Source organism: Corvus brachyrhynchos, unplaced genomic scaffold, assembly GCF_000691975.1.
Source record: "Corvus brachyrhynchos isolate BGI_N302 unplaced genomic scaffold, ASM69197v1 scaffold191, whole genome shotgun sequence".
Taxonomy (NCBI): Eukaryota; Metazoa; Chordata; class Aves; order Passeriformes; family Corvidae; genus Corvus; species Corvus brachyrhynchos.
Genome location: NW_008236487.1, coordinates 3,741,464 through 3,747,463, shown reverse-complemented (window position 1 = coordinate 3,747,463; position 6,000 = coordinate 3,741,464). Strand labels below are relative to the sequence as shown.

The window sequence follows — 6,000 nt, the reverse complement described above, 5'->3', positions numbered from 1 at the left end:
CTTAATAACAAGAGCAAAACACTGGAGAATGTTGATGATAATTTTGGGAGACATGAGCAGTATGGAACAACATTAGAACCACATCTAGAACAACAACAAAAAAAAGAGCAAGTGGAAGTACGAGGCTTTTAGAAGCCAAAAAAACCCCAGTTGTTCTGTATGCTCTGCACTGAACATGAAAAAGAGAAGGAAGAATGACTTTGAACCACAGATGTGAGGCAGCAACAAGACAGGGAAATGCAGGCATTTGAGCTGGAAAGGTGATTAATGATACCGTGCAAGCATACAACACCTGGCGAGACCTGAAATGCTGTGTATAATTCAGGTCATCCTGGTACAAGAAATATGAATGCAAATTGGAACTGATATAACAAAGCACCAGTAGGTTGGTCAGGAGAAGGGAGACCCTACCTCATAAGAGAAAATTTAAAATGCTCTAAGAAGCTGTGTGTCTGTGCTCCAAGCTGCTCTGCAGCACAGCAGCCACAACTTAGGACAGTGCTGGAAGCAAGCTAACATGTCCTAAGGGCATGAGGGTGGGTATGATAGGCTGAGCCTATTATAGTAGCTGGATACTTTTCAATTAGCTTGACATGTGAAAACAGAAGTTCCCCAAAATCTTGAACTTTGCTTGTCTAACGCTGTGGGTAAAGGATTTGAATATTTTTATAGATATAATGAAAGGATGAATATCAAAGAGCTGGAGGAGCTAAAGTTTTTAAGATTCAGAGTATTCTGGTGAGAGGTAAAAAAAAAAAAAAAAAAAAAGGTTACTAACTGCCCCTGGAAAACCTTCAGCTGAAAACTTACAAGAATATTTCTGAACACTTGTAGGAGTTGTTTAAACAGTTTCCAGTAAAAGTAGTGCAACTAACTTGACAAGCTTAAGAAATTGAGTATCTAATCCCAAATGACTTTGTGATGCATCTGAAAAAGATTCTATAAACACATACCTGGAGAACAGGGCTGTCATACGGCGTCCTACATAGGTGTGAAAAGCCAAAAATATTTTTCTCCAATTTAAATAAATTTTACTTTATATAAACCTTACATTTTGTTAAAATCCATCAAACAAACAAGCAACCTATGAAAAGTGGAAGTCCTTTTTAGTTTTATCTCTTAGGTGAAAGTGACTGATGGGCAGTTTGTTTTCAGCAAATCAGCATTTGAACAATAGAAGGCATTCCACCAGAGAGTGTTGACAAACTCTGGTTTCCTGGCAGTAGATGTAATGCTAATTCCTACAGCTATTTTGAAACAAATATGCTGAAGGGAGTAATGGGAAAAAGCAGCAGTGTGCAGCAGATGCTAGGTCTACCCTTACAGTCTCTGCAGCAAAGAAAAATCTTGTAAGGAGGGTCAATTCTTACACGTCGCAATTGCAAAACAGTCTGTTACCCTTATTCAGGGAAGGAAGGAACGATCCCTGATCAAAGCATGGAATAAGGGTCAGATTCAATAGCAGCAGAAGGCAGACACCTTAGTCACTCTTCTATGTATCTGGCTAGCAGGACCTGTCCCATTACTCATTTTCTGAGCACTCCTGCTAGATTGGCTCCATTCTTCTGTTAAATGGGTTCACTGATTAGAGCATTCATATGGGAAACGTGGGTTCAATTCTTTTCTCTCGCCGAGCATAAACAAGCCTGCATCTTCCAGGGCAAAACTCCAACCATTATGCTAACAGGTATTCCGGAATTATGATCTTGCTCAGTCCTTCTTGTTGAAGCTTTGTATGGAATAATAAACATACATTAGACCAAGGAGGAAAACGATCCGTGAGTAAGACTTTGTAGCCAACGGGGAGCAGACTTGCACCAGTCTGTGCGCGACTACACACGTGTGTAGGTCTGTAGTCACACTGTGATAAGTATTTCCTGGGACAGGGAGTAGCCCCTGGATTTCTCCACTTCCCAACAGGACCCATTGCCAGTAGAGAAGAGAGTGGTGCCAATGCTTGTGTTCTCCATCCCCCCCACCTTTCTGTTATCTTTAGTTCTTATTCATGACAGGCTGAGTGGGATGGATGGGCCAGTGAGAGATTCAGACAGGTTCATGGAGAGTCACAGGTTCACACACTTTTTTACAAAGCAGAATGAAAAACCAGATCTTTCACTGCCCAGGCTCAGTCCTCTGGGCATGTGATGGAACGAAAGAGGCAGAAGTGACTTTTTGCTCCACCATATGTTGTGACGTGGGATGGATGTGGGTATCAAAGTCAGCAAGACTCAGGGTTGGTCAAGGCATGGCAGAGGATCGGGGCTTCACACTTCCATATCCACTGCTGTTTGAAGAGGTTACTTTGGATGACTCAGCTTTCTTTATGCTTATATAGACTTTTCTGGACCTAAGTTTTAGGACCCAATTGCCCTCATCTTAAGCAGCCTGCAGTCCATTTGGGGTTGTACATTCCGGCAGAAGGCGTTGGAGGCTGAAGGTGCTGGAAACAGAGAGCCTTATGATCTGTTGTGAATTTAGCTCTTAATGAGGGCTGTAGATCTAGTCCTAGGCACATATCCCATTTCGAAAATGTTCTAAGAGATTGAATAATAAGTCAGTAGTTATCAGTTAATTACCGAATTGTGAAAAATGACAGAGCAGATGAAGAAATACTCACACAAAACCAATGTATTCATCTCAACAGCTACATTTGCCTGATAATACGGTTCAAAATTATTTATTTACGCTCATATTTGCACTGCAGAGCAATAATAAATGTTGTGAAGCATTTTTTTATAAAGAATCAATCTCATTACATTTTGCAAAAAGTCAAGAAGTTGCAATAATGTGAGGCCTTCCAAAATACTGTAGCTGCTATTAAATATTTGCTGAGAAATGGTAAAGAAACCATTGTTTTTTATGTCAGTTTTATGGGATATGTGGATAGGTAAGAAGCAACTTAGTGAGCTTTTACTGTGTTGCTTACTGATTCCAGGCATATAATTCACAGGATCCAAGGATGGATTTGCATATGTTTGTCTTATTACATAAACTGAACAGAGACTTCTTGTAGATATCAAACAAAACCTGCTTGAAATATATTCCTACGGCTGCCAAAAGGGGGTTTGTAAAGTGCTGCTAGATTAAACTTGTCAGTGGTAAACAAAATTCAAGAAAACCCCAACAAATAAGCAGAAAAGAGATTTGAAGGTGCACTCTCTCAGTTACAATTACATTTTACCATTTTGTGGACTTGCTGATGGATATTTTCTTAGCAGCTGGTTCAGGGAGACATGCCCTGATGATCCTCTCTGTCTTGCAGTGTGACCAAACACTTTATCACATCAGGACAGATGGCCTGAGATGTGAACTTGTCAACAGGAAGAAAATGCAGGAGGACAGTGTATCTCTGCTGTGGCAATACTGCAGCAAGAATATTTGACAATGGGCAGAGAATCTTTTCCCACCTCAGCTTTGTAAGGCATAGCTGTAAGCCATCTCTCCATGACGTGTTATGTTCTGGCACAGAGACAACAACAGGTAAGGTTTCAAAGAGGTGCTGTGATTTCATTCACTGAATTTAAAGAAGCGAGGAGAGAAAGCCCTCAGATTGGAAAGAGGAAAAATGAGCAGGAGTTAGCTGTGATGTTAGGATTTTTTATGCAGTGAGGTAAGAGGCTGGAGTTACCCACAAATCACACCACCTTGAGAAACATGGGATTTGTCATCACTGATCAGACAAGTACTCTAACTCTGCCTCCGGCTGTGACCAATACCTGATGCTGGGATAAAAAAGTCCCACAATGCATTTAACTCAACTGAGTAGAGGGAAACAATTGAACCTGGCTCTTACAGCCCAGAGTGTGAAGCCAGAATCCCCTTATTCATCTACACTGCCAGAGTTACATTGGCTGAGTGCAATATGACATTTTTTCATATCCAACACTTCCAGTCGAGGTTGGTGGGAATGTTGAGTGCACATGAACTGCAATGATCATAAAATTAGTCAGACTTATTAAAAATCCACTCACAACATTTAAAACTCCATGACCATCTGTTGAAATACATTCCACATGCCAGCTAGGGAAAACTGAATTAAAAAACCCCAAACTAAAATCAAAACCAAAAATCCAGTCCTTAGTAATTCCAGCTGGAGAACTGAAATTTTAAGCTTAGCCACAGCTGAAGGAGGTATGGATGGAAAGTGGGGTGAAAGAGTAGAGAGCAGGAGACACAAGAAAATCTAATGCCTAAGTATAATTTCAAAGAACATTTCTTTCAGCAACAACTCAGCATAAATAGCCTCTGAACCATCCTTCACCCCACCATTACTACACACTGTCCCTCCTAAATGTGCATGCAACTTTTGGGTGTGGTTTTGGGTTGTTTATAGGCTGAAGAATCCTCTGACCCCATCCAGAAGTAGCCCCAGAAACATGGTGTAGAAGGGAAAACATGAGGGAGAGAATAAACAGCCTGAGGGTCTGTGAGGTTTTTGTGACCTTGATCTCTCTGATTTGTTTAAGAATTCAGACCCTCATCATGCTTAGGAACGGTCAAACTGTAGCTGAGAGTGTGCATTTATTTTTGGTTGCTTAGCAAACAACTGTGTGGACAAACAGGAGCCTCTGCTGTGCTCCCACACTGGTCATTACAAAGCTGTGCTGTGCTTCCTCTGTAGTGAAGGGTCAGCTTCAGTTTGGGGTGTCAGAGGCTGTTGCACCTCTTTCCTCAATGCAGGTGCCAATCAGCTTTTCTATTAGCTGTTTGTATCTCTATATTACTAGTTTATGTTACTGTATTAGCTTTTTTTTCTCTTTGCTATGTGTAATTATTTGATTAAATCTCCTTAGCAAATAATTCTTTTTAATAAAATATGGAACAAAAAGAGCTTACCTATGTGGCTGTGAGAGGCCAGCTCTACGAATGTGCTACCAGGTGTGTTAGCATCTGGGATACTTTTGTTTCCCGAGGAGGTTCCTGCAAAAAGAAATGTGCTTATCTCCTGAAGGCTTCTAAATAAACCAATACAAGGAATCACATATACCAGCAAGGTGAATTGATTATCTTCATCCATAAGAGTAAATTTTTTGTTCTCCTTACCATAACCGCTAAGCTCCACAGACACAGAGTACAGGAATTTCCTTTAGGACAATCTACAGGTGTTGTTATACGTTAAAACATGGTAGATTGAACCTTAGATACTTGTGTGCTCCAAAGCTCTGTTCCCTGAGGTATGCCAAAATCTCTAATTAATATATTTATCCTTATAACACCTACAGAAGCCAGGAAAGGCACAGTTATGGGTGCATACAGTTGGGAAATTGAGATACGTAAGGCTAGCTCAAGGAAAATGTTTGTTCTTCTGAGATAGAGAGTAAATGCAGGAGTTCACAAATCCTCTGTAGATCCCAGTTTGGTGTGTGAGAAACTCTAGGAAGCTGTGGTTTGACTAATGTCTTTATTAACTGGACTAGTTTCTACTTAGACAACTGAGGTTTTGTTATTGACTAAAACAAAGCTGTCTCCTCTTTGCTGCATGGAATGTGTCAGTTCAGGGGAACATCCCCTTATCAAGGAATTCCACCAAGGATCACTGGTAAGAAGTCCCAAGGAGCACCTTCCAAACTGTATGTGCCAAAAATCCCTGACCCATGTGGAAAATATTCAGTGTACAAGACATGACCTGATCATCTATAACTAAAAAATCTGGTCAGAAATGTTGGGAGGGTTGTCACCATCACTTTTTTTTTAGTGTCTCAGCGACTGGATAAGGAGGTGTGAAAACTGGAGTTGTCTTCATGAGCTCAAGAAAATTCGAACCCACACACATCACCCACGTCCCATTACAAAACGTAATGTAAATATCTCATGTTCATGCCTGTGGAACGGGAGTTCTCTTACCTTGTGTTCCTGGGCTATTCCAAGGTGAGTCCATGGGAGGTCTCTGGTACTGCCAGGAGCCCTGTTCCTGGGGAGGGTCATACCCTAGAGATAGGATGGGAGGTAAGTCAGGTTTGTTCTTCACTCCCAGCAAACTTCTCTCATTTGCTAAGTGAC

At 41.0% G+C, this 6,000-nt stretch overlaps 1 long non-coding RNA gene across 2 annotated transcripts in view; it reads right to left on the bottom strand.

Annotated features, from left to right (window-relative positions):
• LOC108444694 overlaps window positions 1–6,000 on the bottom strand; it is a 216,227-nt gene that overhangs the window by 26,360 nt on the left and 183,867 nt on the right. For both annotated transcript variants that reach the window (XR_001859329.1, XR_001859330.1), the window contains 3 exons: window positions 5,845–5,928; window positions 4,837–4,920; window positions 954–2,440 (listed from right to left, as the gene is read on the bottom strand). This is a non-coding gene — a long non-coding RNA (uncharacterized LOC108444694). The remainder of the gene's footprint in view (window positions 1–953; window positions 2,441–4,836; window positions 4,921–5,844; window positions 5,929–6,000) is intronic.